At 39.6% G+C, this 22,601-nt stretch overlaps 1 protein-coding gene across 4 annotated transcripts in view; it reads left to right on the forward strand.

The window, feature by feature from the left end:
• Positions 1–22,601, forward strand: part of DOCK4 (dedicator of cytokinesis 4) — a 246,548-nt gene that overhangs the window by 1,169 nt on the left and 222,778 nt on the right. The window lies entirely within an intron of this gene.

The following is a 22,601-nucleotide window of genomic DNA, read 5'->3' on the forward strand; positions in this document are numbered from 1 at the left end:
CCGCTCCGTCCCATCTGGAGTTGAGCCCAGATGTTGCCGTCTTCCGAATGCTAAATTACAGAGATCTTCGATGAGATTTTTTTTTCCTTGATTTCTTTATTTGACAGGTCACAGCTGGGTTGCAAGATATTGATTAGTCCTGCCACCCCCCTTTCTTTATGAGGATGGGCAAGAGGCTTAAAAACCACTCTGGGACTCCCTGGAATGGCATGCTGGATATTAGCAGTCAAATATTTCAAGCTGCAACCCTCCTCTCCGTCTATTTGTTGTTTATTTTTATTTTTGAGCCTAGTAGGCTATTTCATAACTGAAGCATTTCCCCCCAATATATGAGCTAAAAATCACTGTGGAGCATCTTTTACTGAAAACAAGCAGCTAAACAGCGTTCCCCCTATTTGAATAACGATCCCATCTTTTCTAAACAATTAAGAGATATCCCTTAAGTAAGCATTTATACGTTTAGTAACCCTTTTCAGGTATTGCTCTTCAGCTTTGCCTTGCTTACCAGGGCTGCTGTCACTGAAATCTTACTCTTGCTGAAGAGATACAGTTGCAATTTCTCCATAGGGTGCTTCCTTTGGATGAACCAGAAAATGTAGTCCACTAGAAAAATTGTCTTCTTTTGTGTAAATATAATATAGTCACAAAAAAGATGCTTATTCTTACTTAAATTCATTTCCTGGTTTTCTGTGATTCGGCTTCCAAAGGGTATTCAAGTTAGTAACAAAAAGCCACTGTTCAAATTGGTTCCTCTGTACCCCTAGGATGGGAATGATATTATAGTTCAATATGACTATTGCAAAATGTTGAAATACTAACCTAAAGTAATTTCATTTTTCTCTTGGACTGCTTTTTATGCTGTGTGCTCACTCACCTGCACGATGAGTGCTGTCTGCAAAATCTTCACACCCAATTACCCTGTAAGCTATTGTACTCTGTAGCCGTGGGAGGGGAGGCAGGAGAAACGGTTGCATCTTACTGCATAATTATTTAAACTTTATATAAAGGTGAATCTCATAAATCAACCTTGCATTTTGTGCCACAGGCCAGCTTATGTATTTTCTACTGATGAGATTATTACATTTCCAAACGGCTATTTTAATACTTATGTGTTTATCTGCTCTGGTAAAATGGGTGCATTAGAAAACCCCTTTAAGAATCCCGATTAGTTGTACCAAGCATATGTATCCTTTATACAAAGAGCTCAGGGCTTGTATCAACATCAGACATCATCTGCATTTTCAGTCTGAATTTTGCAGCACATGCTGTGTGCTGCACATTTCTACTGTGATGCCAAAATGGATGAATAAGCAGACAACAGCCACCTGGTTGCACTGAAGGGTTGCTGGTAACCAGGTGGCTGTTGCTCACTTGCACAGCCTGACTTGATTCCCAATTTGAGGGGTAGGTAACACGAGTCACAATCTTCTCTTCTACAAATTTTTTAACTTCTGCCAGCTAGCTATTGATAATATCAGGTTAACTTTTTTACTGAGCATGTTCCTTAACTCCGAGTTCATTACTAGTAGGCAGACACACTGCTAGTTCATTTCATGGTAGACATTCATGCTGCTATAAGGAAAATGTTACTACACTTTTATGTGCCACCTTTTGTACTACAGTTATGTGTTTTTATTTCCAAGGCTGTAGATTTTGTCAGTTTTATTATGCCCCATGATGCTAAAAGTGAAATAAACACTGGAATATTTCTGGTCTTGAGAACTTGATTTGTCTGGGTTTTGATAGCTTTGTATTCAGAAGAGAAGGTTAAACTTGTATATTTCACTTTGCAATTCCATGTTTGAATCCCACCTGTGGCTAGCAAAGGTTTTTCCTACGAGAATTCTTCTTGTATTTTATAAATAAAGATAAAGTTTGGATGTTATTGGAACAGTGTCCCAGAACTTGGACAGTGCAGGCCTGGCCAATCAGGCCTGGGGGAAGGCTTCTGACTGACCAATCTGGGTGACTTTTGAGAACTCTATATATGTGATGAAATCAAAACAATAAAGGTCATTCCTTCTTGCCACTGAGAACCGATGCATTCATTACTCTGCTAGCTGCTCAACAGCGACACACACCTTCAGCTGTTGCGTAAAATAAGTGATGGCATTGTACAAAGGATCCAGTGGTCAGTTATGTGGAGTATTTAGCACAAAGTATGCTGATGAAAGGGTAGGAGAAGTGAGATTATTTTTTGCTGTTAATAGTGTTTAAATATGGCAGATGTCAAATGGAGTTGACTTACATAAATAGTGTATGCTGATCTATGTGAATTCAGAACCCAAGAGAATCACAGATTCATTTAGGCTGGAAAAGACCTCCAAGATCATAGAGTCCAACTGTTGACCAATATTGTTTAGAACAACAACCAAACCCTTTGTTAAAATGAGTCTTTTAAGACTGCATTACTTTGGATGCTTTGCAGGCAGGAAACCAGTAAGTGTACCTTTCAAAAGTGGTTCTTACTGGTTGGTGCATACTGGAACCTTGTAGCTGTAATAAATACATCGCGGGACTACGTAATTATGTAATTGTAGCTGCTGTTTGGAGTAAAGATACAAGTTCTGTTTCATTCTCTATATTCAGGCTGTTTCTCTTTTTGTCTCACCAGATCTGCATATTGCTATATCATCTGATATCTTTGATTTACCTGAATCTGTAAGGGTGCAGTTATGTTCTCTGTAAAGTAGGTGATTTACCCTTTTTTACTGAGCACAAAGCTTCTCAGCATTTCTCTGGAAGGCATTTTTTGGATTAAGGTGGAAAGATTAATTAAGGAGCACAATTAAAAACAGTTGCTGAATGTATAATCTAATTTATAAGCTGAATGGTATTCCAGATGCTGAAGTCGTTCTGCACAGCAAAATATGACAGTTTAACTTCACCAGGTTTAAATAGTGATTGATATTTTTACTGTGGTTAAGCCATAAATGTGCCTTTCTGAGGGAGGTATGAAGTTTGGGCATCTTCTAGTTTATAGACGGAGTAGTAAGGTTTTGTGCTGTAAGCTGAGGCTCATAGGAGGAAAAAGACAGGGAGGGGCATATTAGGTGATCACAGGAGCAGTATTGACTTGTGCATAGACAAAAGCCAAATCAGTTGGCTTGAATTGGAGCTAAACTAGTCTTGCTAGCAGTCCCGTTGAGGGATAGCAAAGATAATCCTTATCTCCATGCTGCAATCCCTTTTTTGACTGCATGCTAACTTTACTGTAAGTGAAATTGGTTTGTTTTGTTCAATAGTATCTTTGTCAATAACACACTAGACTTCTAATATTATGTGTTTCGTTTAACATAAACACTTCATTAGCCTTTCCTGTGTGCCTCTTCAAACAGTACAAATAAAGCCTTCAGTCAAGCCTTATTTCCTCCATTCCTCTATATTAATTGTGCTTCACATTTCTAAGTGGAATTCACTTTGTATTTTTGTCTTAGACTAATATTGTCACTAATAATGTGCTATATCCAAAACTTCTATCTTCTGTCTAAATAACTATTTAGAGGTGAGGCAGGGCAAAACATAATGTATTTGTGAGTTTATTTAACGAAGGGGCAGTTGAAGGGTGATTTTTTGCTTCCTAGTTACAGCTGTTTGTGAGGTTGGTCACCTTCAAGCAAGTGAAGGTGAGGTACCATGGGGCTCCAAGAATGAGGCTGGCAGGATACCAGTGCTCCCTTTGCCTCACTGGGACAGTGGGAGCCCATTCTCATTTTATGAAGTACTCTCTGAGTTCTAGCTATCTGAGATAGCAAAGACCCACACATTTTCTATAGGAACATTTTTGACACATGACACATCTGTCATGGAGGCTTTTACATTAATTTGTCAGTCAGATAAAGGGGATATTTTTTCTAGTCTTTTATATAAGCAGGAACTTTCAATGTCTTTAAAAAATGGAATTATCTCAGCTTGCAGCTTTTGGACAAAAAAAGTCACTGCCTATATTCTGTTGGAGAGCAGAATATGAAGGTTGACATTCTTAAGTACTTTTTAGTCATAAGACTAGTCTTAAGTTAAAACAAGTGTTGATAAAGTGGTGAAATTTTCTTGAAATAAGATTAAATCCATATTTTAAAACGGTTTTTAAACAGCTGCCTCCAGAAATCTGTAGACTTCCGTATGGATGTGATGTTTTGGATGTCTTCACCATCTCCTTAGGACAGCTCAGAGCTGGCTGGCTCATTAACATGTTACATAGTGCTCTTCAGAGATCTAGTTTTTCCTACTCACTACATATCTGAAGCTACTGGGGAAGATTTCTGAAGGCTGATGTTATTTCATGGTTAGCTGTGTACTGATGAGACTGTTTTTCTTTCTCATTTGCTGTTTTGAGGGGTTTTTTACCACCATTTTCAGTGTTGGACTTGTGAGGCTATTAGCTGGACTTAGCCAAAAGGTGGTGGAACAGTGGTGGATTAAATGACATAAGCCATGAAGGTGAGACTGTGTTCTCCCCATGGAAAGGAAGAATGCTTTTTTTTTTTTTTTTTTAATTTTTGTTATCTGACATAGGCTAATGTAATCTGTGATTGCTTCTGCAAGCTCAGGCAGCATGTGATGGAGTCACTAACTTTTCTGTCAAGGAAGCTATAACTGGTTACTGGACTCCTACCATGCAGATGTCAGCAGCTTTGTGCACTGCTGTGAGAGTGTCTGCCATTGACTCATATCTTTGCTTCCCCAACCTGCACCCCAGAAAGGAAGCTTCAGAGTGAAACAGGGTTTCATGTGTGCAGCCTGGGACAATGTTGTCTATGATGTTCCATAGTTTCCAGCTAATTTCTGAGTGTAATTCACTGTGTAGGTTTTGGTCTATAAAATTCTTTGTAATTTGAGTCTTGGGATCAGGGAAAATCCTCAGGAGAGCATTTGACTGCTTGGATAATTTGTGACACTTGAATGTATTCAGGAACTGAGACAAGGCACTTTGAGCAGACAAGTTTGCACCCCTGGGAGATGTGTTACTTCATTTCTTTAGTTTTGAGAGACTTTGTGTTGTGATTTTTTTTTTTTTTTTTTTTCTTCCTTAACTGGATTTGTTGGTTCTGTGAAGGTACAAGGGAACAAACTTGATAACCCTTCAAAGCATGATTCTTCACAGAAGGGTTGAAATGCAAAGGTTTTTCTTCATTTTCAGTCTGACTTTTCTTTTTTTTTTTGCCTGTAATTGTACATCACAGAGTAACCTTTTGTTTTGCTTTTCATTTTCTTGTTGTCTATTTGTGGGGAGCTGGGCAGAATGCCTTTGAGGTGACCACTGTCCACTTGCCATTGATTTGGAAGCCAGGTGACTAACCTGGAGGGAAATGTCACTTTTTATTTATTTATTAGTCACATGCATTTAATTGGTCTTAAATGTCTCTAGCATTATGTAATACAAAGGATTGATTTGGGTTTTTTTTACTTTTTTTTTTTTCTGAAGGTGATCTATAGAAAATGTTTAGGAAGAGTTCTTAGAGATTTAATCTGTACTGCTTTCTAAGGCCAGGTCAACTCTAGCTGTGATTTCTGAAGGATATTTGCCAACATGTTTTTTAAAAAAGCTGATAGCAGAGCACCTACAACTTCTGTAGTCAGTGCTTAGCAATCTCACTACTAGTAGGTGTTTAGCACTAGGCCAGTTTTCCTCTTGAATGTATCATTATGTATATATGAAGACTTACCAAGACTTTTCCTTGTATGAAATAGCTCCAGTTATTTCTTTCCTTATAAATGATATATTTTTATCTCTGACCAATTGATCCACATTCAGAACTGGACGGGAAAGCTTTATCAAGAAGGCAGGAGAATCTTAGTGTGTGCTTTAGGCAATGTGCCTTGTCTGCTTGTCATTGCTGGTGTGACATTTGTTCCTTTTGCAGTAGCATTGCACTGACTCATGTTCAGTCGGGAACTGCTAATCAATCCTTCAGATCCTTTTCCGGAATACGGTTGTCTAGACAGTCGTTCTTCCATCCTGTATTTGTCAGCTGATGATTTCTGCTTATGTGTCTTTAGTGAATGGCACTTCTTTGATGCTATTTATTCCGTTTGTCAGCCACACTGACTCCCAAATTTCCTTTCACTCATGTGCCTGTTGGAAGCACCTTGTCTGACAGTTTTGAGAGATGAAATTTAGGAACTGTACTCACTAGCAGAAGCAGAGCTTGTTAAGAGAAGCAGTGTCTGACAAGAGAAGCTTGTTAAGATAAGCAACCAAAGACGCTTGGATGCCACAATGATTTGCCATTAGTTTGTATTTGTATGTTTAACGGAATGTATTTTTCTGATCTTTACAATGACAAGAGACAGAAGTGATAGCTGCTTGCAGTTTTTCTTCATAATGCATTTTTCTAGTTACTCAGAATTTATGTTGCCGGTTATATAGTTAAAAGATGATATAATAACTTGTCAACTTTGCATTTTTGGCCACCTGAAATGTTTTGTTTGAAAATAATGCTGATCTAACTTCCAGATGTTCAAGGCTGAGTAGTAGAGCTGCAAACAGTGCAGCTCTGAAAGTCACCTGTGCTATAGGGACAAAGAAACAGGCTTGGATTTTGCCATCTGTTGTGCATTGTGCTTGCTGTTTTTTGTTGTTTTGAGTAAGAAAGTAAGATAAAATCTAATCAGTTTTGCAGTATTAAAAAACCAAAAGTCTTACTGTAGGAAAACACCCTTTGCTGAAACTGATGACACCTTTCATTTTTCTTCAGTTAAGGAACCAAGTTGATTTATTTTTTCAGATTCACATGCAATTATTTATCTACTTTATTAGTAACTACTGAAGTTATTATAACTGAAAGTGAGTAAGCTGTGTTTACTCAGGTCTCTAGTACAAAGAGTTTTGTTTTCTTGATAGTTTGTGTGTAGAAAACTACATTAGTAGATGAGGTGATAAACCTGAAAATGAGGTTGTTTATTAGCAAGATTCACAATAACGTGTTTGAGGAATAACTTTATTTCAGTTTTGCTTTTTGTGTTATGGGATTTCAAGCGTGTGTTTTTGTGCTTTCAGGGCTCTGGAACTAGGTGGTGGCTGACCTAATGCAGTCAGTAGCTAAATCATGGGCTTGTTCAGTCCTTTCTGCAGCAGAGAAGAAATGTGGTGCCCTTTGAAATCCATTGCTTGGGATTTCTTGATTTGATTTTTATTGTTGCTTGCACTGAACTTGTGATTTCTGAGTTATTTAGAAATGCAAAATGAATCCTTAACTAAAAAGGTGTGTACTGACACATTTTCATAAATACTTTCCATGGAGTAAGTGGGAATCTACATACACTGTGGATGACAGATGATAACTGCACAATAGGGGCTCTTCCATAATAGAAATTATGGAATTCTGTTTAGTTGTTTTCAGAGCAAGGCATTTTCCTTTACTATCATAAATCATTTACCACATAATAGGATAATGTTTTATTTTTTGAAACTCTTTGAAATTACAGGTCACAGTGCAGAAATAAAATTATTACTCCATAAAGCCTTATTTTAACTTTCATCCAGAGTAGTGTAGTGTAGAGTATGTATGAGATGTTGGGCAGGTTGGGACAGGACACACCAGTACTACTTCTGCTTTGTTTTGTTCCATGGGCTAGATGCAAGGTAGCTGCAAGATTTGTATTATTTCATTATTTCATTATTTCATTATTTCATTATTTCATTATTTCATTATTTCATTATTTCATTATTTCATTATTTCATTATTTCATTATTTCATGTAGAAACACCAGTGGGTAACAGCTTGACCTTTGATCAAGCAGGAGTTCTGTTACAGACTGTATAAGTGTGTAATAGTTGTACTTCCATCAAGTAACATTCACGCTTTTGTAGGTGATGTTACGCATAAAATAAAGACTGTTAATTTTTTTTTTTTTTTTTTTGGTGAGAGCTCCTGTATAAAGATGGCTATTGGGTTTTAAGTATACTGTCCTATCTTTTGAAGAAAAATGTATCATGGAGTAATTTACATGTCATCAGAGGTCACACTATAAACCACTGAATCCAAAGGTACAACAGAGGAGCACTCTCAGTCTTTAGGTACACCTGTGATTTACACTGCTTGAAACTAAGCAGGATAGAGATGGGCCACAGGTTGTAAATACTGTGGTTTTTTTTGGTAAATGATTGTGATAGTTTTGATAAGAAATAAAGTTGGGTAATACTTTGTGTCTTCAAGGAATATGCCTCTTTCCTAGGCTGCATGGTTCCTTTCTTGGCATCTGTACTAGGCCTGTTAGTGCAGAGAGAATGCAGAGCTTGACATGGAGTTTGTGTCTTTGCATGGGATTTAAAAATGCTCCTTCTGGTGTTGTCTCCTCTCTTACTTTGATAGAGAAGAAATATGAGTATGTATTTTTGAAACAATTTCATGGACAACAGTTGGCAGAGCCACTCAATTATTCATGGTTAATAGTGGAAACTTCTTAAACATTCTTTACTTATCTGTTTCTTCCCTATTCCTCTTCATTCTCCCCCTGCCCCCAGCTTCCTTCCTTTTTTTGGGCCTAGGACAAAAAAAAGAGGAAATCCTAAGGTGGAAAACAGAAGACCCCTGTTCTTCTGTTTTAGTGTTAAAAAGCACATATCAATTCTGTACCGGGTTCATTGCCTCTCTTTTTCCACCTACCCATATCAGAAAAAAAAAAGACTAGCTAATTATGAGTCAAACCAAAATGCTATTGATATCCTCTTTTCCATTCGGAGTAACAAAACCTGAAAGCCTTTTCTCATTGGGCCAGATGTAGTTGAGTTTTCAGTTGTGTTGAACAAATGGGCTTCTTCCTATTGCTTGCCAGGTTACATAGGTAAAGTAAGGGTGGACTTATCAGCCTGCATGTATTTTGCTATTTTATTTGTCTTGGTGAAATATTTCAGTGATAATAGTAACCGTTTCAAATTACAGATTCTCTGGTTGCTTTCATTACTGCAAAGCTCAATACAATCACTTATTTTTTTTTTTTTTTTCCAAATTAGATTGGAAGACAAAAGACTTGTATGTGAAAAAGGCAACAGACAAGTTAGACTTTTTGTAATGATTCAGTTATCCAAAGACAATTTCATCCCATCAATTGATTAAAATTAATCCCATCAATTAATAAAAAAGCAAGTAAGAGATGCTGAAAATAGGTAAAATACCAGAATAATACGTATTTTTCAAGGAAAGTGTGTGGTGTTCTTGCATGTGAGACAGCTGATGGTTTTAGCTTTAATCTTCTTTGGAGATAGTGTTTGGAAATGTAACATGGTAAGCAGTATTCAGAGGAATCTGAGGTTCTGGACTGTCCAACCTCAGACATGGTGACACGGAAATCACTTACTCCATAGTTGCCTGCAGTGTTCCTTCTTTTAAGCTGCTGTCAGTGGTTACTTCTAGAAAATACTATTGTTTTATTTTTTTCCTTTAAATATGAACAGTAGCTTTATCTCAACCTGAGCAATTACACTGTGTTTTAAGAAGTAATATATAAAACTTTTTCTCTTGATGAAAAGCCTTGGCTTCCTGGTGGCATGAAGGATGAGTGGTGTCAGTCATGCTATTGCTACCTCTCTGTTGTTCAGTGTTGGACTGAATCCATTGCTTTTGTACCTTCAAGCTTAAGTGTACTCTTGCTTGTTTGCATTCAGAAAATTCCTGGGGAAGCCTTTAAGACTGAAAATTGTTGGGCTTTAATGTATTTTCATGCAAAGGAAAGGATTTCTTCATTTCACTTGTGCAAAGACTCAGGTCTACCAAATCAGCTGGGGCTTGAATAACAGTGCCTCTAAAAATGTATATTTAATAGGTCTATTAAATAGCACCAGTTTTAAAGATGGCTGAGATAAAGTGCAGAGGTTAGGTGTCTATTAAACAGGAAGAAATTATGTTGTTCCCTGTTTTCCCAATCTAATCTGAAAAATGTAATCTAGTAAATAGGAAGAGTGCAGCTGCAACATTAGAGAAATTACATTGGTTTTCATCATGATTCTTACAAAGATATGTTTGGATTTATATTGATAAATATTGCCTCTAGCTCTCTTTTTGAGCAGCCAGTTAACAGCATCATAATTGAGATGCAAATGTGGTTGTACAGCTGATAGAGATCTGTGGTCTTTTTTCAGTGTGCTCTGCCTCTTTTTGAGTTCCCCAGCAAAATAGTGACCAAGTAGAAAGGGACTGGAATGATGAGGAGGTACCTACTTTTAGAGGGGCAAAGGTGCAGAATAAACCTCCTTAGCTGATAGGTAGTGAATGGACTCTTGAACTAGCAAGTTGGGATCTTTTGGTTAGTCTGTGTAGTGGCATTGTTGTTTGTAGAGCCATCACAAGTTTGGCTTGTTAATGACCTCTGTTGAATATCATTAATGCTTTTACATACCTTATGCAAAACCTCAAAAGCACTCTGCAGACTACAAATAGCAGGCTTTGTGTAGGATATGAGTATGCACAGCTACAGTACCATATGTTAAAGTAATCCAGGAAACTCAGAATAGCATAGTGTCTTGTGTGTGGTAAAATTTTGTTGAGTGGGATGTAATTGTGTAGGAACCAGCATGACCATGGCCAGGCCAGCTCTGGGGCTCACCCAGCTCTGGCCATGTGCTTCCCCCATGCCTTTGTAACAGCTTCTGTGATGAACAATTGAGAGAGCTGATCTGGCTGAAAACTAAGCCCTTTTTTGGCAGGGAGGCATTTATACTGCATCAGCACCTCCATTCGGATTTGGATCGTCTGCCAAAATGTGTGTGCCAGTGTGGGGGAGGTGAGGGAGGGTGCAGCTGGGAGTACAGAAGATGGTAGGACCCCAGTGCTCTGCATGTGCCTGCAGGGCACTTCAGATGAGGTGTAATAGAAAGCTACAGCCTGATGAGAAATTTAGTTGGCCTGTTGAGAATATATCACACTTTTCATGAGGCAGGAACAAATAATAAACTGTTTGATAGTTAAATTGTATGTCTTATCCAGCTGCTTGGTCTGGATTCATGTGTGTTTTGTTTACTGAACCCAATGTTAGTTAAAAAGCTCTTACACATTAAGTTACTGCCAAGCACAGTAAGTGCTTTCTGATTCCAGAGGCTACTTCGTAAGCAATTACCTGTTTTTGCAATCTCAAAATTTGTCTTCTGTGCGACAAGCAGAGCTGTTCAAGCACACATTTTGGACATGAAGTTGGGATTGATTTTTGTGAACCCTTAGCAGGCTGCTAAAATAGTTTGAGTGTTACAAGATCAGAAACTAAAAACTCCAGAGGTGTAATTTCAGCCTTGTGGATGTAAAATTAGTCAAATTATGCCATGGAGCAAAACTTCTGGGAAAAGGTAGAAAGAGACAGAACTGGTAAATGTACATGAGGAGTCCTGTGAGATGTAAAATAAAATGAACACAGATGTCATAACATCATTAGGAGAGGTCTGTGTCCTACTGCTGCATTCAGAACTTAGACAGGGAAACTTTAAGTACTTTCAAAATATGCGAAAGAAAAAATAAACAGTTCTGCCTGATAATAAAATATTTGATATTATTTGATAATATGCAAATATAGACACAAATATTTTATAATACAATATTTTTTAAGGATGATGTGTAATAATGTGGTTGTTATGAGAACTTGAATAGTCTCAGAATAATGACAACTGCTGCTTTTCCAAAATGATGACTCTTAAGCATTGCTATTGCCTCTTCAGTCAGCGTAGGTCTGGGAATAAATTTGAGGAAAAGGCCTTGGCAGTTTTTCCTTCCAGCTGTCTCTACTAGTCTTGTCCCATTTCTTCTTTGCTGTGGATGTGTCTGTGGTAGCTCTCCTCGAAACCATCAGTGGAGTTCCTGGGCATTCTGCACCACCATAGTCATGTTCCCTTCTGGCTCCTATCGGCTGCCACTGAGCTCATTTTTCTCGCTTCTGTCTGTCATTTTTTTTAGGTCTGAAAACTGCGACTCAGGCTTAGAGAAAATACTCTTTGGTTAATTACGCATTGTTTGTTTTGTCCCAAAATAAGTTTTGGATACATAACAAGAACCTTCAACACAGGAGGAATTGGTTGATTTGGCTGTGTTCTGTGGGGTACCAGACTTCTCAATGTCTGTAAATATGAAATAGGATACTTACTACTTTTCTGGTATGGTAGCTGTAAAGCTGGGGCATCACATATGTAATATCATACTGGAGGCATTTTCTTGGGTGTCTTCTCCACTTCTAAATTAGACTAGTTATGAACTGACTTCTACTGTGTTCAAAGCATTTTTAAAATCTAAAACACCCTCTGGGAGTGGGTGTGTTTAACGTACAGAAATGCATGAGAATAGGAACTGGAATGCGATACATAACCTGTGTATGTATTTTTTCCTTGGTTTCCTCATTGTCAGTCACCTTGCTTGTGATACTTCAATTACTAAGTGTGTTTTTGACCAGTTTTCACACAAGGTTTTGAATTTGTGTGTCCCTGCTGTTCAGCTCTATCACAATGAACTGTGAGGTGAAGAGGAGGAAAAAAGAGCTATCATGTCTGATAATTGTTGTTTGGCTCATATCCAGGGTTCTGTTTATAAAGAGTTCTATGGCATGAACTTAAAATATGTAATTTGTCTGAAAATGTAAATATTTACTTTTCTCCTGAAGATTTGTTGAAGTACTTTTAAAATTTAAGGGGCAAATAGTTGTTATGAGGTATCAGTATTCTTATTGCTTTTTGCAAAGATAGTTTAGATAACCTTTACCCTTTACATCTGTATACAAGCTGTACATGCTACTTTTTTTTTTAAACAGGTCTGCACTATCAGTTCACAAAAGGAAGTGTTTGATGGGTGGTATCTTTATGGAAGGTTAGATACAAAGACAACTCCATGATAAAATACGAGAGCGATTTTGAAAATAATAGCTTGATCTCCTCAAATCTATATTTAATAGGAGAGCTGTTTGGGCAGGTCTGGCTTTGCTTCTTTTTAGTTACAAAGGTTGGATACTGGGTAATTCCATCATGCAGTCATTTTTCTTCCTCCCTAGAGGACTTTAGCTCCAGAAATTCATCAGTGTGTAGCCCAGCCATAAAATACTTTGACTTTTTCCTAGTATTAGTTATTTCGTACTAGCTACAAAGAAATTTGTGTTCTGTATGGATGTTGACTTAATGAACGTACGAAGGCATTCCTGCAGCCTGTGGTATGTCGTGGAGGCCCTGGGGAGGTGAGAGGAATGCTGCGGCTTCAGATACGGCACTGACACTGACATTGCTAGTGTACAATGCTGCAGCACACAAACAGTGTAGCATACCTGATTTAAATACCTCAAATTCCCCAAGATTAGAGATGGAGCCGAATTTCATAGAATTTGCTTTGTAATCTCGTGTCAAGCTCTCTTCAAGGCAGCATTATACACTCGTGCATGAGTGGGTGAATAGCACTTGGCAGGCTTTTCTCTCACTTGGCTCTTCTAACATCTCCTACAATAATGACTTAGAAGCAGAACTTCTACCCTTCCCCCTACTTAATTTAGCCACGTGCTTCTCCCAAATATGATGTTTTCTGCACTTTCTGTACAATGTCCATTTCATTCAAATTAGCATATGTTTCTCATAGTAGGGAAAAGAAATTTATCTGCACAGCTGTGTGCAGATATATATAAAAGGACCTAATGCTAATTGTTTTGTGGTTACTTACAAACTGTTTTTTACCTAGAAACTTTTTGCATGTTGATCTTGGAAAGGTGAACTGCTGTAACTCATGAAGTATCTGACCTGAAAGACTTACGTTGGGTATGCATTTTATTTGTGTTTTTGAGAGGCTTTTTTTTTTTAATATGGAAGCAGGTTGTTGTAGCAGCATCAATTGGAAATGAAGGGAAACTTTGACACGTGTGCCTATAAAGGCTTGGCAGACCCAGTAGAGAATTGTAGGTCCTGGATTTCAGAAGAGACTGGATAGGGGATTATGGAGTACAAGTGAAATGACAGGCAGGGGCAGAGAGGTCAGAACTGCCATGTGGTTTTATCAGGGTTTACTAATGAATTTAAAAAGGAAAAAGCTGGTAGTCAGGCACAGAGAGTGAGGAGGAGTTATGACTATAGTGAAAGGCAGAGAAATATATGAAAGTGTGGGAAACTTTGTAAGAGACTGATGGCCTCTTGTGGCATCTGCTGCCTGCCTTTCCAGTAGGGAAGTTGTAATTAAGGTTTGCTGCAAAACTTGCAGAATAAAGACAGTGGGGGAGGCAGATCTGAGAAGTGTTTCTGGATGATATGCTGTTAGGGATTATGGTTTGGAAACAATATACATAACATTACTTCTGGTGCTTACTGGATCTTACACTTCAGAAACAAGACCATGTCAAGATTTTGCAGTGCTTGATTCAGCTTGAGCTTTCATGGTATCATGTTTAGCTGTGTGGTTTTAGATAAGGACCTCAGATTTGAGATTTCTGTAATCAGTTGCATTTATCTTAGTTTGTAGGTCATGCAGGTTTTAGTTTGCTAGATAACGACTCTGAGAGATTCTTGAATGTTGCTAATGAGCTTTGGGCTAATCAAAAGTCCTTGTCCTCTGGCTCAGGGCTCACTGCTATCTTAACGAACTGTTCCTGAAAATATACAGTTTCTCACTTCCAGAAGGCTGCTTGGAAGCTTTTGGCTGAATACTTGTGACCAAAGAAGTGACTGAATGCAGAGCTCACGGGGTAATGCTGTTTCCTGTGTTATGTGCCCCAGCCACTGAGGTGCTTGTGAATTTGCTGGGAATAGGCAACATTCAGCTGCACCTTGAGTCAGACACTGTGTGACCTACAAATGACAGAGGCAGTGGTAGATGTTGAAAGAATTAGACACTACAGATCTTATCTGTAAGATGTTAATGCTTTTTCACCGAGGTAGTGGATTCTGTCAGTGTCCTTTGTGTGCTGGGAATCAAGTTTGAATTCATTTGTAAGTATGGTTTACCACTTGGAAGTTATCTTGATTAAATGACATGTTCACTTGGCTTTAAAAGAAATGCTTTGTTTGTTGTACAATACATAAGCGTTCCTTGTGTTGTATGTCACCTCATTTCACCTCGGTGAAATACAGACTAGTAGAACTTAAGTGCTAAAAAATACTATTTATTAAATAAAATTAAGAGTATTTGTTTAGAAGTGTAGGAAGTGAGGAATGACAGTGATTTCTTTTTTTGTTAAACTAAGGTTGACTGCACACTGCAGGTCTTTTTTTTCTTTCAACTTTTAAAAAAAATTAATAGGCTTCTGTGTAGAGCGAGCCTTTAGTCTGCTGGCAGGCACTCAGTTAGAAAACAGGGCAAGCGTGTGTGAGTACATGTGTATCAGTACTGCTCAAAATATCCTCACAAAGGGCTTTTGCAGAGAGTGATAGGAGTTGAAGCTGTATCATCATGAACTGTGCAGCAGGAATATGATGAATCCATATAGTGTTTGTGTGATGGCCTTTTATTGCCAATAATAAATGTTTCATAATAATTATAGTTTAATGTTTTAAATACCTTTTCTTACATAGTTTACTTCTGAAACCTTAAATATGTGTTTGAAAGTGCTTTCCATTTTCTTATCACAAATGATTTAAGTTTTCAAGTAATGCAGCTGTTTGTTGTGGAAGACACTGGTGACCTTACTAAAGACCAAATTCAGGCCATTCGGCTACCATCCAAATGCTCTGCCAGCTTAGCTACTTGACCACCTGCTTCTGTTTTTCCATTCCCTTTGGAAATGTAGGTTTTATTAATTTTCTGTTCTCTCACCATTGCCTTTCATAAAAAGAAATTAAATCGTGTTGATAAGGTCTGTACTGTAGACCACTTGTGTGTCTTTGTGACTCTTGCAGTAATTTGAATTTTCATCAGCCATGCAAGCATGGGCTTGTTGGAAAAGGGCAGAAGATGATGCCTTCTGTACCTCCATGGTTGCTTTCCCCAAACAAGCTCCTACACTTTGGGTCACGAGACACAATGGTAGCTGTGTAGTTCTGCTCAGTCTCACTGTAGCTTTCCTGCTCTGCATGAGCTTGATGGCCATCCTCAGTGGGAAACATTGAGTTAGTACTGGTGTGCCATTGGGAGTGTGACAGTATCTCTTTAATTGGCAAAACATGCAGCTTAAATTCTTTGTTCATGTATTTTCAATATGAAAAATTGAAGAAAAAGGAAACACAGATCATAAATATGACTTGGAGACATAATGGTAAATGCTCTTGAGTATGAATTCCCTAATAGCCCAATGTAGCTGGAGTGCTGAATGGGGAGTCTTCAGTAATGAGTTACATTCCCACATCTACTACTGATCTGCTCATTGACTACATCCAAATTACATGACCTCAGTGCCTGGTTTGTAAAGCAGTACACTGAAAAGCAGGCTATTGCTGCTGACCGAAAGCTTGTGTACTTGTATCATCTGACATAGCTGAGATAGTTCAGGAGTTACGTCTGTGGTTGGTTGATGAAAACTAAAGGAAAAATGGGTGGCTGTTCTGTGGTGTCTCACTGTGTTAAATACTGCTGTTTGTTTCTAAAGTTTCTGTCCCATTTTTAACAGATACAACCACAATGCAGTGATTTGGGTGCACTAAATTTTAAAGTAGAAAAATCATAAGTTACTTTTGGTTTCAGTATAAATGCCAATGGATTGTTTTTATCTTGTGCTTTAAAAATGCATCAGTCATGGAAATAAAGCTATGTCTCTTGCTTTTTTCTGTTGCATCTGAAAAATGGCATTTGGTGGTGTGGTCTAGTTGAGTGGATAGGGTGAAATAGGAAGGCACTGCAGAAGCTGTGCAAATGCTTGAAGAACTCTGACTTTTATTTTAGTGTTGGTTTCCATTGTGTTCTGTAATACCTGAGATAAATGACATTTTTCAAAAGGTGGCTTGACTACCTGAACAGTCTTTTGCTGGTGGTTTAGGCAGCAGAAGAAGTGGACAGACCAGGCACTGGCTCTGCTCTAAATATAGTCAGCTATGCACATACTTGCAGCATTGTCTGGATGAGTGTGATTTTTGTAACCCGGCAGTACTACTTGTTAGACAGATTAGTAACTTGGCAGTGCTGAAGGGGGAACTTTGGTCCAGGGGGCACAGAGTCTGGGTCCGAAAGCCTACATGTTCTACCATTTGAGAAAGGATCTGGTGTGTTAAGATAATGGGATCTGGCATCAGGATGTGGTTGTGCAGACTCTGCTGTGAGATGTTGGGGGGCCTGCATGAGCTCTGTGTAGGTGTGGGGTTCAGAAATTTGCTGGATTGTCACTGTAATGGATGCCCCTCTGACATCCTAGAGGATTGTCATGAGGCTCTCAGTTAAAGCTGAATCAGTGTTGTCAAGAAACTTCCTCTGAGCTGTCATGCTATAGAGGCTTCAACAGAAATGTTTAGAATTCTTGGAGCATAGCTTCCTCATTTTGATAATTTATTTAACAGAAGTGGAATAATTGAGCTCCCACTCTTAAGCTTTCTACAGTAAATATTTATGTTCTTTTGGTTTTTATCTCTTGGGTACCAAAGATGAACTTCAGAGAGTGTTCACTCATTTCTTTTTCCTGACTAGCTTTGTAAAAGAATCTATCACAGAACAAGCCCACAAACTTTGTAAAAAAACCCAAACAAAATAGAAAAAAAACCAAAAAAAAACCCCAAAAAACCATCCCAACCCAAAAGCAGATCCAAATCAAAACTCCACAAAAGATTCTCACAACAAGATACAAACCAGTTCAACTTCCACCAATTAGTATCAAGAATTCTGCTTTCAGCATATTAGAAAGACAGTGCAATTAAACAATACCCATGGGAACAATTTTCTTTAGTTACTTGTGAGCTTTCAGCGCTAAGTGTGGGGAAGGATGTCTGGCTTGGTGTCATCTGATATAGGGGAAGATTTCATTGTGTCCTGTTTATAGAGTTTTTGCTTCCCAAGTGGTAAAACATTGCATGTTATAAGGATCAGTGAAGGAAAACATTACCTCTTTAAACCACTTGCAATTATTGTTGTGCAAATCACATGCTGTCAGCTGGTTTTTTTGGGGTTTTTTTTTTTGTGTCAGATGGAGATTATTTTTCTGTTCACAGTGGTGTACAGTCAAGTAGTGGCTTGCTATATGCCAGCAATGTGCCACTGTAAGTCTGAAGTAGTAGTATCTGGATGAAGATTACAAATAACACCTTTTCTTGATATATCCTAAAGAGAGTGTTGGTAGAGCATCCAAGTTCTCCAGACATTACTTCTTTAACTGGCTGCGTGTTCACCATACTTGGACTTTAGCTTGGGTAGATATTGACACATATGTGCTAGGAAGAGTTAAAAAAGGTAATGAGGAAAAACTAACATTTTTCTTTCCATTTGTAATTGTAAGTGATCAACATAAAGCCAAGTTATGTTTTTGTGGCTAAATTTAAGATCTTATTTCTCAAAATAAGTGCACAAAACTGGAAATTCTGTGATACAATGCCAGTTTTCTCTTACTTTCTTTTAATCATTTCAGTCTTGGGTATTTGGATAAGAGATGCAATCAATGTCAAAAGCAATTAGGTGTAGTAAGAGTTGGGTTTGAGATCTGGCCATTTTTATGCCCTGTTGCGGTTTAGAGGATGTTACAGCAGACTTTACCCTAGAGCTTCTCTACCCAGCCCAGTTCAGCGCCTCAGTACTCCAAACCCTCTGTCCCAGGGCTGGACACTGCGCTCTCACCGGCCAGGGAGCCATAAGGCTAGCTCTGGTTCGTTTGCTTCCACAACCGGCGGTGATAAAGGAGGCGAGGAGGGTCTATGCGTTGTGTCCATGGAAGATGTTTATTCGCATGGTGCAGCAGAGGCCAACGACCTCCCCGAGGCAGAGATGCCTCGAGGGCGAAGGCCTCACATGCACAGCCACACGTGGAGCATGGACACACGTGGAGCATAGACAGCAAGATGGCGGAGGGTAAGGGGTTTTATAGGGAAACAGAGAGGGGCAGGGACAGCACACAGGCCCAGTGACCTCTGGGCACAGGGGAGGTACAGGGGCGGAGTTGGAGTACAGGAACCAATAGGGGAAACCCGAGGGAGTGGCCAGGGCCACGTGGGGTTAGGGTACAGGAACCAATAGGGAAAACTGGGGGCGTGGCTAGGACTGTGTTGAGTAGGGAAGGCAGGACAATAGGTGACAAGGACAGTCGTTAAGAAAGGGGTGTGGGGAATTTGCAGCCATTATCACAATAATGCCCCACCTTGTTAGATTATTTAAAGAAGAAACAGGGTCAATATTCCCATTGCTAATCTCCAGACAGTGCCACTGGAGAAAGACTGAAATTTTATCATTGCTTAAAGATTTGACAGCTGACTTTGTTATACCACGTTAACTATGATGGGAATGTGCTATACATGAGCTGTTGAAAATTTTTGTGTAGTCTGGAGAAAGAGTGGTCTTGGTTCTCAAGCTGTTGTCACCAGAAGAGCCTTTGGTGCATGAATAAATCATCAGTGAATTAGTTTTGCTGTGACAGATTGTCTTCAGAGTGAATGGCCAACATTTTTTGCAGGGATGGGGGGTGGATTGGGTTTGCATGGTCAGATGTTTGTAGTGGTACAGGGGTGGACCTTGGATATGCTGCCAGAAGCTTCCTCCATGTCTGACAGAGCCAAAGGCAGATGGCTCAGAGACAGACCCACGGCTGGCCAAGGCTGAGCCCATCAGTCACTGTGGGAGTGCTGCTGGGATAGTGTATTTAAGATGGCAAAACGTTGCTGTATTACAGCAGCTGTAGCCAGAGAGAAGGGAGATTACATGAGAGGAATAGCTCTGCAGACCAGGGTCAGTGAAGGAGGGGTGCCACAGCAGAGATTCCCCTGTGGCCCATGGTGCAGACCCTGGTGAGTCAGGCTGTTCCCCTGCAGCCCATGGAGATCCATGGTGCAGCAGAGATCCACCTGCAGCCCATGGAGGATCCCATACCAGGGCAGGGGGATGCCTGAAGGCAGCTGTGACTCTCTGGGAAGCCCATGCTGGAGCAAGTTCCTGGCAAGACTTACGACCCTGTGGAGAGAGGAGCCTGTGCTGGGGCAGGTTTGCTGGCCCATGGATCCCGTGGGGGATCCATGCTGAAGCAGTCTGTTCCTGAAGAACTGCACCCCATGGAAGGGACCCACGGTGGAGCAGTTTGTGAAGAGTTGCAGCCTCTGGAGAGGTTTGTGAAGGAACGTCTCCTGTGGGAGGGACCCCCCAAGCTGGAACAGGGGAAATCTATGAAGGTCTTTCCCCTGTGGAGGAAGGAACAGCAGAAACAACATGTGATGAACTGACTGTAGCCTCCTTTCCCAGTCCCCCTGAGCTGCTGGGGGAATGGTTAGAGAAAATTGAGAGTGAAATTGATCCTGGGCAGATGGGAAGAGTGGGGGGGTGGAATTTAAGATTTAGTTTTGTTTCTCATTATCCTACTCTGATTTGATTGGTAATACATTAAATGAATTTTCCCCCTATTTTCATGTCTGTTTTGCCCATGATGGTAATTGGGGGGGTGATGTTTCCATGTCCTTGTCCTGACCTACAAGCTTTTTGTTCTATTTTCTCTGCACTGTCCAGCTGAGGAGGGGAATGATAGAGTGGCTTAGGTGGGCACTTGGCCTCCAGCCAGGGTCAGCCCATCACGGAGAGGAATAGGGGCTGATATGTTTGGAACTACTGGCTGCAAAAAGAATGAAATATGCTGTCAGGTCATTTATTTTGCATCAGTATTTAAGCTTCTATAAAGTATGGACCTAGAAAGGCCTTCTTAACAAAAGCAGACTTCATGACAGACATCTGTAGTTCTTAAAAGGAACTAAACTTTGATTATCCATTTCTATCAATCAGACTAAAAGCTTGTCAGTTGCTGGGAGGGGAGCAAGCGCAGATGGTAAGGAAAAATGGACAAGATAAAATTCAAAATTTCTTCAAAAGTGTCCAGTTATCCTAAGGTATTTATAAAATGTATTTATTTCCTAATGATAATTCTGCTTGATATGAAAATTTGATGGTATCAATAAGGCAGGATTGAGATTAACATTTTCGGCAAGATTGGGTTTTTTTTTCCCTGACAACAGTACTTCCTTGTATTCTCAGATTTATTACAGTAATCTTAGAAAAGTTCCTTTATAAGCTCAATCAGATATATATCTCCTGCAGAAGCACCTGCTTTTGTAAGAGTAATATAGTTTGCCTTCAATATTTACTTTTAAATTGCTTATTTTCCTCATGTTTTTAAGGTGCCAGCACTATCCTGTGTTCCAGATAGCACTGAGATTTTGTCCTTGAGAGTTTATATGAAAAACTTGTTCTCCCATTTGACTTGAAAATCAGATTTTCCCCTGTAGTTATAGGAGCACAAAACATCTGTTGGCTTTGAGCAACACCTCAACAGTAGTTTCTGTCATGAAACTGTTACTTCTGAAAGTGATAGATAAAAGGAGACCATGAAGTCCACCACTGTTCAAGTTCAGGTGTTTCACCTGCTGTGAAACTTCTTCATTAGCTACATCCGTGACTTGGTTGTACTCTACATGTAGTTTGGAGATACAAAGCAGCAACAGACATAGGAGGGAAAATGGTGGAACAAACCTGAATTTGGTAAGATGAAGCCAGAGGGCAGACATGTAGGAGTGTGAGCTTGAAACTGTCAGGGAAGGTATTTGAGAAAGAATGCTTGGGGGCAATAGAAGCAGGATTTGTGAGGAAGGACTATGGGGGAGTCTGCCTTTGGCTGTTTTGTAACTCTGCTTAAGACCATGGATGTGGGATGATAATTGAATTAGGAATGTCACCTGTTGTCTGTTTTATGAGAGCCTCATTATTAGCTATTCAAAGGTACAGGACAGTGGGGATGCAATTATGTCCAGCTGGCACTGCCAGGCTAAGAATACAGGTGCTGTGGTTTGTGCTCTGTGCAGGCATGTTGTGTTCTGCTGGTGTTCTGGACTGCTACTGCCTTCTGCAGCCTGAGCTACGCAGGTGTGCTCAGCCCTTTTGTAACATCTTCCTCAGTTAATCCCCACTTTATGTCCTTGTTTCCAACTCTCCTCTTCAAGTTCTTCCTGCATGTGTTGCAGCAGGCTGCTGTGGAGAGAGCTGGTTGTGGAGAGTTGACCAGAAGTCAGTGAGACTGATTTGAGGAAGTCAAAGCTTGGAATTATGAAAGCAGAACCATCTCGGGCTGGAGCTTCAGGAGGGGAAGTGAGAACAGACTGATGATGAACAGGCAGATGTCTGTGCAGGACTCCATGTTCTAACCTGTTTGGTTATTTTTCATCGACATACTCTCATGTCTCTGGTGCATGTACAAGAGCCCAGGTCTGATGCAGACTCCTGTTGCTTCTCTTAAATTTTTGGTTGCGTGGCAAGTACTGAGACACACATGTACCCCTCTTCTCTCAGGCCCCTCTCAGTATCAGGTGGGAAGGTGGTGGAAAGGAGCTGCAAAGACAGTTTTTCCTAATATCTGCTTGTATTAAGAAAAGTGTTTGCAATATCCTTTGATGCAAAAACGGGGAAGTCTTCAGATTATTAAGTCAAGTATAGCATATTATTTTTATGTAATAGTTTTAAGAGTTCCTAGAGGACATCAATGCTGGTGGTTTAAAAGCTATCATTAAATACTTTTAGTACCTAGCGTGCTTGAGTCCCAAGGACTCCAGGCTCTATTGTGATAGAAAT

The sequence above is a fragment of the Lichenostomus cassidix genome, chromosome 1Aa (genome assembly GCF_008360975.1).
Source record: "Lichenostomus cassidix isolate B80296 chromosome 1Aa, HeHo_3.0, whole genome shotgun sequence".
In the NCBI taxonomy this organism is placed as follows: domain Eukaryota; kingdom Metazoa; phylum Chordata; class Aves; order Passeriformes; family Meliphagidae; genus Lichenostomus; species Lichenostomus cassidix.